Source organism: Anopheles moucheti, chromosome 3, assembly GCF_943734755.1.
Source record: "Anopheles moucheti chromosome 3, idAnoMoucSN_F20_07, whole genome shotgun sequence".
Classification (NCBI taxonomy): domain Eukaryota; kingdom Metazoa; phylum Arthropoda; class Insecta; order Diptera; family Culicidae; genus Anopheles; species Anopheles moucheti.
In genome coordinates, this window is record NC_069141.1 from 2597164 (window position 1) to 2610750 (window position 13587).

The 13587-nt window shown below is 44.1% G+C and overlaps 1 protein-coding gene across 6 annotated transcripts in view; it reads right to left on the reverse strand.

Annotated features, from left to right (window-relative positions):
- LOC128303300 (stress-activated protein kinase JNK) overlaps positions 1 to 13587 on the reverse strand; it is a 284621-nt gene that overhangs the window by 23930 nt on the left and 247104 nt on the right. For 3 of the 6 annotated variants that reach the window (XM_053040209.1, XM_053040210.1, XM_053040208.1), the window contains one exon: positions 13485 to 13556. The exons of 2 other annotated variants lie outside the window; for them this stretch is intronic. The gene's annotated coding sequence lies outside the window, so the exon portion shown is untranslated. The remainder of the gene's footprint in view (positions 1 to 13484; positions 13557 to 13587) is intronic. One more of the 6 variants, XM_053040211.1, reaches the window with a different exon arrangement.

Genomic DNA, 13587 nt, shown 5'->3' on the forward strand with positions numbered 1-13587 from the left:
GTTCACCAGGTTGTAATTTCATACAGCCACTGTAGCGGGTGTGTAGCAGTACTGCAGCAACCCGAACCAGCACCAACCAGCATAAATATTAAAACATCAAAAATGAGGTCCTCTGTTGGTCCCCGCCATCCAGAAAGCCCCAACACTTCCCGGGGACGGCAGGGCATAATAAATCGCATTCCATTCCGGTAGCGCGGTCCCTCTAAAATGGTGACCTTTTCCCATTTGTCTGTTTGTTGTGTGAATTCTGCACTATTGCACTCGAACCGTACAGGGCAGCTTCTGTCAAGCACATAAGGGAATAAACCGGGAAAAAGGTTAATTCGTACGAATAGTAACGCACACTAAAATAATCACCAGACCAGCGGCGACATTAAGCGAAATTGAGCAGTGTCCATTTATTCAATTTTAATTACTGTGAAACATAATCACATTAATCATGCTAGCGTTGTTTATTATTTATTATTCGCCACACTATGCGTATGCGCACGTTTGACCACTGTTTGCACAATCCGCTAGAGAGCTAAAATAGAAAAGAATGGATTTCATGCTACGTTACGTACTTGTCCGTTATCCTTTCAGTGCTGAGAAGGAATATTGAAATCTTCTCGCTATAAACAAAAAAATCGAAAATATAACAAGATCCATTCCTCCGCACAGCATTATGTTTGTTCGCTTTGGGACGAAATACATCGCTACGGTATCTCGTTTGCCGGAAGCGAACGATTCTTGTGTAGATAAAACATTACGGTACGGTATTTATAGACCTGTTTTTCCCTCCCGATAAGTGCATGGGCCTTCCATCGAGAACGTTCAAGCGATGGTGTACAATACGGGAAAAGGCTTCCATATATAAGGGAAAATTTGTCGCTGCACAATAATGCTGTGATATGATGCATAGGTGAATGCTGCTGCCAAAATCGATCGACGTGTTTGTTTGAGCGTTTCTACCATTTGCTTCGCTGTTCTTCTAATGTAGCGGAACCGTCTAGTTTAACGAGCCATGCTTCTTGGGACTGCCACGACTGTGTTCGTCCCCCAGTGCAACGTTTCCTCTCCTATTCCGTTTGAGCATTATTCATTTATCGCTCCCGTAAGGGCAAATGCCATTCTACCCCGTGGTTGTGCAAGGCGTTTCCTCCCTAAAGACATTCAATCGATGTTTTGTTTTGGCATCAATCAGGAAAACAAAAAAAAAGAGAGCGCAAAGGGTGTGGCAAAGGAAGCACGATAGCGAGTGGCTTGCGTAGAGGAACCCATTACTCTTGAGTCTTCAGCTTTTCTAAAGGATAACGAACCAGAGGGAAAAAACAGGATGCTGACCAGAAAATGGAAAACCAGCATAGAGTGTGGAACCAACGACAAAGTAAGTCAAAAGACACAAACAACAAAAACCAGGAACCAGATTTCCCTGAGCGACTTTGTGTTCCGGCTCAACTCATTGCGGCAAAAAAGGGTAGCGAAAGGGAATAGGCAGCGGCCAACTGGTGGCCGAAGTTTGCCGAAGTACAAACATTGATTTTCCGACATTTGTTTCTTTTTTTTGCCCAGCTCGATGATGCTTCGTCCAGGGTGGCTTGTGGAGAGAGATTGTTGGACAAAAGTTTTTCGATTTTCTTCGCATCAATTGATTTCTTCGAAAGTGTAATTTAAAATTTAAACTAAGTATCAAGATGTACGATGCTTATTCGTAGGCATGCTGGCGCAGTTTGATCAATTCCGAGGGAGGATTATTTCCATTAGTAAGTACAGATAGGGTGAAGAATCACAAAAAAAGGCAAACTAAATTTCCTTTTTTACAGACTGGCTGTCTTTCGTGAGGAAAAATTATCAGCTAATTTTATGTTCATGCTCACTGGCATATCCGCTCTCATAATTGGCCGATGGCGCAATCTCGTTTGGCTAGCGAAATTGACCTTGTTTCCAAAAAACATAAATGTCAAAACATCCAACCAATGTCCAACAACATTATGGGCGTTCTAGTGCAACCCGGATAAACGATTACAATCGTGCGGCCCTGAAGGCCTCCCAGCGGACAGAATCATGCTATAGCTTCCATTTCCATTTGTCTGATGTGCTCGTTCGTTTATCCACATCCGCATGACCCTCCAAAGCGGGTCGATATTGGGCCACTCCAGCACGGCTTCGGACGCAAGTATATCAAGGTCCGGCAACCGAAATGTATGTCCCCGCCCGGTTTTTTAACCCACCAGAAGCGTCGTGTAGCGCCCGCCGCACAGCATTTTATTCGGTTGTCTAGCAAAGCTTATAACGGTTCAAGGGTATGTGTGTGCGGTCGCGCTCATAAGGATGCACATGATGTCCCGGTTCAATAATTTTACCCCTCCCAACCCAAAAATAGGCCTCGCCGTGCGCGTGAGGCACACTACGAATTCCGAAGCGTCAGACAGACAGACGCGCTCTGGAGGTTTTTTTTAACGCAAAAAGAATAAAAACACACCCATGGAAAGTATGCGGCCACAAATTCCGATGCATGCATCCGTTCGTCGTTGTCCACAAGGAAAAACACAGAAATCCAATGTAGCGTATTTATTTATTTATGCATTTATTTATGGGACTTTTGCTCGCGCGTCACGACACACTCGCAGCGAGATACTTCAAGCATCGAGCGATTTATTTCGAGTGTAGTAGCAAACATTTTATTTCCAGCATGCCAACCGTCGTCTGTATTTACGACCCTCAACAACAGTTGCCCGGGCGCTTCTCATCTCACACCGTGCACTGTGATCTCTCAGTGTACCTCGGTCTCCGGAGGCTCCACACAAAACTGTCCGGCGGTTCGCACACTATTGCACCTGGTACTATGCGCGCCGTTTATTTTTGATGCGACCATCAATGCGGCATTCCCACCAGCAAATGGGAGTTTCCGCTGGGGAATTCTTCCTGCCCAAAATGAAGTCTGTATGTGATGTTCCAAAATCGTTACCACAGTTTGGTGTCTCGTGGCGTGCAGTGCAGGATGAGGAAGACCGGGAACAGTTGGACAAATAGTTTCCAATGTTGGTAAATGATCAAAACTTCTCAACGACAGCATCGGCGAATTAATGGAACGACTGAATATAAGGTCAACGAAAGGAATTCATTGGATTGACGGTGATTTACAATCAATTCTCACTCTTGCTCGTCTGCTGCGTGCTACGGCGGCCTGTTAAAATTCTAATATCCAAACGATGCCCTGAATGTGATTTGTAGGTACACGATTGTCATCGAACAATTTGTAAATTCTGTCATTCGCAGGACAACACAACCCAGTCGCATCCTCTTCAACAATACGTCGCCACACACCATGGCCATCTGGTTTTATCCTCGACAGGACTAACGCACACAACCCGAACGCTCTTCCGAGAAGTAAGCAACATCTCCATGTAAAACAATGGCGCAGACAATGTCAAATTCATAAACACTTAACCGATCCGAAACCAAACCAAAAAGACAAAGACATCTCGGGTGCGGGTAGAATGGTTTCCCTGATGAAGCCGACACGCAGGCAGGCAGGCATTGGGTACAAATTGAACTCTTCTCCACAAAACCGCATCCAATTTGTACCGCACCTGAGCTGGTTCGTCTCAAGCAGTTATCCTTGATCACATCCTTCCCCTGTGCGGTCCCCCGTATCTGTGTGTGCGGGACGCAATGGGACACAATTTTCCATGCATTACCGCTTGCAAACATTCAACGCGCAAGGAGCGTACCCTGGCGAACGAACGACACCACGATCGGAAAAGTGGGGAAAACTTCGCATACGGCAAATGACTTGCGATCGATATTCAATTTCAACCCCTGTACCTTCCTCCGGCCACCCCGACCAGTCCAGTACCGTCGGCAGGAAAGGTGAAAAGGCGGCGCCCCACACGCTCTAAATCGTTGGTGCGCGTATAAATGATTTACTTGTCTTCGGGCCCGCTACTACGCTGCCCGAGTGTGCTCTTGGTGATTTTCGCCGTCCTCCATGCCGCCCCGTGAGCTTTACCCGGTGGGAAAATGGAGCCGAGATTTTGTGAAACGTGATGCGATTGGTTTTGAAAACTGCCATTCCATTAGGTTGATGTCAAATAAAATTATCGCCCGTATCGCAAACATACGCTCTGTGTCCGGGGAGTGGTAAGTTATCGCTTCAAAGCTACCCCCTGTCCGTACTGTATTTTTTTCGTTCAACATTTTTAATGCAATCTGTTTCGTGATGCAGCAAAACCATATTCATAAACATGGATGCAAAAATTTATCAGATTTATTAAAAAATAATATTTTGTCATGCGGATTGCATACTTTTAGGCGCTTACGTTTTTACTACCGAATGCTATTCAGCAAAGAATGGTATAGGTTTTCACATAAAATTGGTTACTTTAGTCATTAATTAGATTAATTAATTAATAATAGTCATTAGAATTGTCAGCTAGGGAACATTTATATCATATTCTAGAACGGAACAAAATCTTATCTAACCTTTGCACTACACTTTTACCTTTACAAGCTCATGCGAAACGCCGGAAGCATAAAACAACCACGGTTCCGCTGCGCTCTACTCCATCCAACCTGTTTGTGTAAATGTCAGCGCTAGTGAGGAATCCAGGTCGATCAACGACGGTAGGAGATGCTTGCAAAACATTCAATAGAGCACTAGGGGGATGGAACTGCAAGGAATGGAAGGTGGTTTGTTTGTGTGAATTGTAGGCCTGTGCCACCGTGTCCGTTAAATGCAGATAGTCCTTCAGATCGGAATGGCACGGCAGCAACGATTTGATGGACCAGAAAGAATGTTCTACAGAAAAAAGCTCTCCACTCAATGTCGAACGTCCATGAGAGAAGGTGGAGAAGAAACTAGGTCTTGCTTTTATGTGTTTTTTTACCCTGCATTTCAGTTAAGGTGCTTTAGGCGAAACGGACGTTAGAGTTACGGATGCAATGACCTGATTTTTTAATCAATAGTAACTCACAACATGTTCGTGTTCGTCATGCTCTCTGTAGCATGTTGATTGTAATTATTTCCTTTCAGTTCTAGCGTTCTGGAAGCAATGTTTAAACGGTCGCTGAAATTCAGTAGCAATCTAAACTGTAATTCTCTATTTTCCCAAATGCAGCAAACCTTCTTTTCAATCCTTCTGAACTTCTATCGCACAAGCTTAAAGCTGATCCAGGGTAAGGAACGTGCCAAAAATAGCCTGAATGGTACAGCATTTTGTGCTTGGTATTATCGTCTCACTGAGTTCTATACGTTGATTACAAAACGACCGCTCGGGATCGATCCACCGTGGGATGCATCAACCCGGTCTCAGACCTTTCTCCCTCTTTCACATGCTCATTTCGCTTCAATCACACCGTACGGTCGAAAGCGGCGCACACCACACCGGAATCAGAGAAGCAGAATTATCAACCGAGCCTTAATGCTCTAATAATTAAGCTCTTAAGGTGAGCTAGTGCTGTGGTGGCTCGATTTGCCTGACGATATAGCGCCCATTATGTGAAACACTTCTTCATCCTTCCTTTGCTGTAATGCAGAAAGGCCACCCATCATTAAAAAGGTTTATTGAGGTAGAGAAAATTACGCGCAGTTAGCGAGAGTGGCAAATGCTCGGCAAACGGGAAAACTTCAACGTGTCACGTGTGTGTGTGTGGGCAGGCAGGTTCGCAAGGATTACTGCATCGAAACCGTGATGAAGACCCGGTTCTGCTGGCGTTGGTCGGTCCTGTACGGTGCTGTACACTCTAACTGGCAAACAGGAAGAAGACAAAAAAAGCCAGACAACGAAACCGTTTGCGGATGAAGGATAAGAGGAATCAGACATGTTTCAAGAAAAGTAGCTCACCGTAACGAATACCTTTCCTTCACTATATTTTCACCAGATAGCGTAGAGCCCACCATTTCTCTGCTATCGATTCATGCACAAACGCACAGATCTTCCTTTACGCAGCAGCATAAAATGAGGCTGATCTAACCTTGCAGGACGTCAGGCGACGGTGTGTAACTTGGAAGTGTGACACACCACATCCGATGGGAGGATTAGATTTCCTGTCGGCACCACGAGCCACGTTTTTCGTACACACCGTAGCCTGACTGGGGCGCTAAAAGGGTGTTTTTGATGTGACAACCGGGCAGCTGGGCCTGGCTGGCGTAATGTTCGAGACTGCCGAGGACGGTCGCTGTCTGGATATGATTGTTGTGATTCACAACCCGGCTCAAAGAATGGATTTCAAGCGAAACAGTATCTTGAGACAGTACCGTCAGATGCATGCGGTCACAACTCACACCGCTCCGCTTGTCCATTGTTTCGCTCACGCTCCGAAGACGGCCCAGTATTTCCGGGCTTTGACGCATGCAAGGCACATTTATGCCGTCACGCAGCCAGTCGAAAAGTAGCTGGCAAGAAAAGAAACCTCCCTGTTTCTGTAGCTGTCGCTGTTTTATCCTCTCTGTTGGTCATCTGTCAGTTACAGAAATTGAGGAAGAGAACTGTTTCCAAGAAAGTGTTACAGCACCAATTTTCAGTGACGTTCAACTAGATACTAGATGTTTAGATTCATATTGTCAACCTTTTTTATATGTAAAAACGTACAATACTTCAAAATTTGTCATACGTTTGGTTCAGTAGCAGTAAGAAGATTTATGAAGCGGGTTGTATACTAGTCAGGAGAGTTAGTCCTTTGAGCTGATGAGACAGAGAGAAATGCAAAAGTTATTGAACAAATTCAATAGATGCAACACTTTCTTGAGATTACTATCAACAAGCGTGATGATGCAAAACGAAGCTACAGCATCAAAAATTGCCTGTTTTTGAATTTTATATCTACGTCGTTTTACATTAATATTACATTACTTTGATCATTCCGTTGAACCCCATGAAAAATCGTTTTTAAGGGGAAAAATGTTACAGGTCGTTTAAAGGGAAACCAATTTTTCAGCGTTCCGAACCGGTCCCCAAGTCCGGGAGATTATGAAACAGTTCCACGAAGTCTAAATGGTACGGTAAAAGCAGAAGGATGAAAGAGAATTTTCGGGACCACATCGAATACAGGCACTAATGGTACGCGTCAACTCGGGGATTTATTTGCGCTTGCACCTGTCGGATAGAATAATTCAAAATCGTGCACGATATGGGCCGAAACAGCCACACAAAAAACCAGGGGGTTCTCTTCAACAAACTTGTGGAATATTAGACAAAAACACCTGCTTCTTACGAAGCCGTCCTTCTTCGTTTCAGACGGTCGAGGAAATTCGATTAGGAAGGGGAGCGATGGAGAAACAACCTTTAGTTTTATCATATTTTAAAATATATACCCCGTCATCCACCTTCATTGCAAAACAGTATACAAAAAAATAATAACGCATTTCATCTAAAATCCCCAAAATGTTTTACATTTACCTCGTCATTCCGTTTCAATAATGTTACGGCCTCCGATCGAATTTCCACTCCCTGTCCTTCGTCCACTATAGCACGCATGAAAGGCCATCTGCGGGAAATGGAATGCTTCCGATACAAGCACCGTGACGCAATTTTCAGCACATTCTTGACCATTTTGCGGAAAACATAACGACCATCGGGGTCTACCATGGCCGTACCTATTCATAAATCAATTTCCATCGGCTTCAACACCGGCTTCACACTATTCTTTGCAATGAGGAGAGAGATCCCATGGCAACTATAACCAGAGACCGCTCCCTAGCAGAGACCCACCATACCACACACATATGGAACGATGTACATTATTGTGAACCATAAAACGAAAGGAAAAAAACTGTGCGCGGACGGAGCGAACCACGAGGACAATAAATTATCACTTTAAATAACCGCCCAACTTTCTTTTCTACCTAATGGGTGCATGTTTCCAACCGGCCGGTTCGAGCATATCGCCTTCCCCATTTCCATTTTCGGGCTAGTTAGATCTTATCAAACGCAACGGATTGGTTAGGCTTCCGAAAAGAGAGCAAAAAATATGGAGTTTCCTACACACTGGCCGAACAAGCTGCAATGCCCTTCCCAGTGGAAACATCTGTTTTTCGAGAGCCGAACATAATAAATTGAATTTCATAATCGATACACAGCAGCAGCTTGTGCACCACCGAATGCCACTGCTATTAAGTAGAGTGTGTCCATTGCAAAAAGAAAAATATTATTGTTTTGTTTTTGTTAGCAAACAAGGGGAAACAATATGGCCGCAAGGATGCCACTACAAATTTTATTACTGCCAAAGAGCGTTATTCGACTTCGAGCAAAGTGTGATTAAAATATATGAAATTTTTCATCAACTATTTCTCGTTTCGCCCACAGGAAAACGTCTTGTGAAAAATCGACCATACTTTCTGCGATATTTCTAAAAGAACGTCCCTAAGGCTCCCTACCCTATCACAAGTACGAATGTTTTGCCTCTGGGGCACTTCCGGGTAGATTTTCTATTTCCTTTTGCCCTCGTCACGATGACACACCCCACCACCCCGGGGTCAGTATGTTTTGTCTGCTATGAAGCTATAATATCCGGCCACGCCACTGGCACTGCATTTAGCAACGAATGGTGGAAATATTGCGATTTATAACACCATTTACAGTAAACCAGTAGCAGTTCGTACTTTCACGAACGTTGGTTATGAAATAATACGTTCCATTTGAAAGTAAATTCTTTTCAAACCAACACTGTTGCGTGTGTTGCATGCTAGACGCTTGCAACTTTTGCACTATCTTTAGGTTTGATCGGATTTTTTTCTCTTCTCCCTGCCCTCCGGTATAAATACGGTTGCCTGTTTGAATGTTGTTTGTCTGGGCGATAGCAGTGGCATTCACCAATCCACCCAAACAGTGGAGAAGATGAAGTTGTGTACATTCTGTGGGTTCTGCTGTAAAAGGGGGAAAACCCGAGACGGCCCTGTTCTCTAATCCTGTTTAGATGGGGATTGTCCGACGACTTCGCTAAAGACATGGCTGTGTGCTTGGGGGTATTATCGTATCGGAGTTTAAAGCAAGAAGCATTTATACGTGGTTTTTGCGAGAAGCACATGAATTATAGTAATGCTGGGAATTTTCACAAGATCTAAATTATTTATACATTCTATAAATACCCACTTCTACTCCAAGTTGGGTGAAATTCAACCTAATCCACATGAAAAGTTCGTATGATATGTTTTGAAAGATGTTTATTTATTTATTTCTTTTAACAATACATTATCAGTGAAGCAATCCTTCAACTCATGACCCCACAGAAATGTTTGTCTTATAATGATTTTTTTCCGAAAACATAGAATATAAATTGAAACAAAACATAAAACAGTTCAGAACAGAACACAATCTTACCCTTGCCACGCTCCCTCATAAACTGCACAGTGCTGCCCCCGTCTCTGTGCCCGATAAGGTTGTGTCAGAGGAAACAATTTATGTGTTATGGCTACCATTTGCCTATCCCCAACGGAGAATAACCTTCCGCTGTAACCTCAAGAACCCGGTGCTGTACAACTTCATGCCCTAACGCGCTAATCTAACTAAAAATATATTCCACAATTCAAGCTAAAAGACAAAACCGAACAATAGCTCACTCGACACCGGCCTCACAGCCTCTATATACCTTTTTTCCCCCGGTGTACCTCCAAGGGATTTTCTTCCCTTTAGACTGCGGGAAAGTTTTTCGCAAATAATGCAAATTACATTCACAAAAGCTTTCGTTGTCGAGGTTTGCTTTTCAAGCATCGTTTCCATTTCAAGAACAGCTTCTTCGTACTTCGTTCCTTGTACGCCCTAAAAAGACCTTTTCAGAATGGTAGCAACGAATACAGACGAAGGGAAAAGGGGAAAAACCAAAACAAAAAAGAACTGCACATTCGATTATCTGTCAGATCGATGATAGAACATGATATCTCGGAACCAACGATCAAGAAAATGGCCATCGAAGGGAAAACAGACCGACGAGAGCATGAAAAGGGTGAAACTAAGCTTATGAAGAGAATCGGTACACATAATCCCAAGACGGCCACTTAGTTCGTCTAGTTGAATAAACTAGCCCAACAATGAACTGGTAGGGATTATTGAGCACAGCAAAAAATGACTAGTTGACCTCTGGGTTGTGTTATTGACTTTAAAAGTGGTTTTTCTTTTATACTTTTAGGAGTATTAGTAAAAATCCAGATAAAAAAGGCAATGTTGTAGATTTCATAAAAATAACGCTCAAAACATCTAACTACAAAAAGTTATCAAAGTTTTCAAACCTTGCAATACTACTGTGTCCGAAAAGTAAGGTGACACTAGATGTCAAATTTCGCGCACCTAAAGAAGCCTCTTGTTTTTATTTTTCGTTTGTCAATTTGTATGTTTTTGACACATTTGCCAAGTTTCAAGTCACAACATCAACCCGGCTAGTAGTGAAAATTTGTTTTCGGAGCTGCGCCATGTGTTTTTGTCCATATTGACCAAGTTGTTAAGTTTGTGGAACAGCGCACCTGTATCAAATTTTGTTTGCGCAATGAAATAAACGCTGCGGAAACATTGCGGATGCTACAAAAAGCCTTTTGGGAAGATTCTATGTCGAAGAAAAGTGTGTACAAAGGGTACAGTGATTTCAAGAATGTCCGTGAGAAGGTCGAAGACGGGGACCGTCCGGGGAGTCCATCCACCTCGACCGACGACCCCTACGTCGTCCAAATCAAGGATTTGGTGGTCAACAATCGTCAGTTGACGATACGAGACCTTTCGGAAAGTGTTGGGATTTCCGGCCGGCGGAAAACGGCCGGATTTGTGGAAAAACTACAGCTGGTTGTTGCACCATGATAATGCGCCCTCCCATACGGCCATCATTTTGAGGGAGTTTTTCACAACAACTGGCCCTCATATCGTTCCGCAACCGCCGTATTCACCAGATTTGGCACCAGCCGACTTCTGGCTGTTCAACAAGCTAAAACGGCCGCTTCGGGGACACCGTTTTCACACTATCGAGGAGATAGAAGCCGCAGCGACGGCGGAACTATAGGCCATCCCTGCATCCGCGTTTTCCACCTGCTTCGAGGAGTGGCAGAAGAGGGGGAAGAGGTGCATTGCATCGGAAGGGGATTACTTCGAATGGAATGACCTTAATTTGGCCTAATAAAAAAACCATTTAGAAAAAAAACGGAAAGTCACTTTATTTTTCGGACACAGTAGTACAATGATGTTTGGTACTGCTCAGCGTTCATTCGTATCAGAAATGGGAAATTTAATTCCTTTCAAGGATTTAAGTTGAAGCTTGAAGGAGTTTAATCCCAAGTGAAGTCACAGAAGAGCTAACTCGTGATTTACATCGTGAGTTGAAGGTGGCCGTGAAGAGTTAAATTTTAATTGTTTTGAATGATTCAATTGTCTGTGAATGAGTTTTACCGCAAAAGAAAATCATTGCAATAACAATTCAGATTCATTCATTCAATTAAAAGATGGATTGTGATTCTTGACTCTGAATCATCCTAAACTTTGCACGCCATTATCATGAAGCAACATATCTGCCTACTAAAGCTGCAAGCTACAATTCGCCATTTCAATTTTCCCCTATAATCTGACAGGCGTCCATGAATGGTGCGTTTCCGACCTCTTGCTACGAATTCACACCGAAATTCACCATGCGTTGAAAAAAGACTCTTGCGAAATAACAAAAAAAAAACAAAGATAGAAAGCATCCCGAACACTCCAACGACAAACAAAACCTTGCTCTCGTTCGGTCTGGCATCGAAACGTAGCAAAAATGACATGAACGGGAATCATAAAAACGCTCAACCGCAACCTGTCATGGACGATTTCCAAGGATGGCGCGGTAGGTTAAGGACTGGTTTATGCTGCGTTTTGAAACGTCGAAAGGCGATTATGATGATTGTGGTGTGTGGCAGGGACGATGAGGATGGTTGGCCAACATCAATCGATATGGTTCCCTTCCCGTGTAGACGCTTCCTCCAACAAAACACCTGAACAGGAAGGGTAAACGCTCTGTGTCGTGCGAGTGTCTACTTGGCGCTTGCCGTTCGACAACCATTGTTTTCCCGAGTGATATGAAAAACTGATCGCCAAACGCAGTGTATTTCTGTCGAATTTGTGTATCCCTTACCTATACCGCCCGCAAACGTCTACATCAAAAAGACCCCGAAAGGCCGGTGTATTGTTGCACAATGTGTTCTCGCTCTCCTCATGGTGGCAAGCGTTGACAAGGTTCCAATCGTACCAAGGACAGAACCGTGCGGAAAGGGAAATTAGACGCAAGCTTCATTGTGAAATATGTATCGTCGATTGACGACACCTTAGTGGCACCTTTTGACAACGGCAGCGAAACGGGTGAGAACATGAAAGTGTCACCTTTGCTGGCGTGTAATTGGGTTCGTTAAGGAGTCGCGAGCGCGCGCACGGGCACTGTCTCGTTTCGTCCTGCACCGCACCACCACACGCCATCGCTTGGGCCGGGAAATAGCATGGCGGCAAGCGGGTCTGATGTTGGTTTGTGGTTTAGTTTTGATTAATGGATGCAACGTCACCAGGCACCAGGCAAGCCGTACCGTCGGCAGTACCGCACGCGCAGGTGGACGCTGATGGCCTGACAAACTTCGTTAGGGAGCCCTGGGAGATATTTCAACTTTCATTCTACTCTACCGCAGAAGGATAATTTAATGGACGATCATTCTTACGGTGTTGGTGGTAAATATTAGAAAGCCTACAGCCACAGCAGCTGTGGCCATCCGACCATTTAGAACCATTCGTAGCAAAACCGGGAGAGGGGCAAAAATCATGCCGAGCAAAAGCTTCAAAGTTGGATGACTTTTACGACAAATCCTCCCTAGTCTCTTCTGGGTAACCGTGCCTAACCAACGGTTCACCTCGGTGCGCTGAAACGGTAAGTTGGGGATTTGAGTTATCGATTTTTCTAATCCTCGCCAAGCACGCGACAAATCGGACGTGAAACCCCATTTCATCCGTTCTGGGAAAATTGGGACCTGGTGTGCACGAAATCCCTGGGAATGGCAAAGGTGATCGCTGAATGTGGATGCTTGTTTTTGATGTTTCAAAAGGTATATTAGAGGTGCAACTGGCAAGCAGAATAGGATTATTTGAATCATCAGTAGGGAATAGTAATGACGGATGACATTTCTCGCTGATTGAATTATACAGTACCCTACCAGCTGCTGAATTGGACAAATCAAGAGCATCACTCCATCAAATTGTGAGGTGTGAAAAGTCGCATAAATTAGTTGGCTGCCAATTAAATGCTCATCAAGTGCGAAATTGATAGGAGCGACATTTTCGCCGCTGCTTTTTCTATCCAGCCAAACGAATGTCCAGGTTCCGAAGAAGGTAACTAACTTGGCATCAGAATGATCAAACCTTAGGAAAGTTTCGCAGGCTAACGGGCACAGAGTTCACAGGACACCGCTAGATGAATTTTCCATTTCATCGGGAATTAAGTAATTAAGCAATCAACCCTTGCTGCTGCCCCCAATCTTCCCTTACGGCTCCCCATCTACATCTCACATCTCTACTAACCTGTCGCAAAGAATGATCCACCAATCCGTTGATTGAGTGTGATGGTGCTCGCTGGAGCTGCTCCGTTGCTATCTGTAACGAAACCCACCCAAAGAGGGGGAAA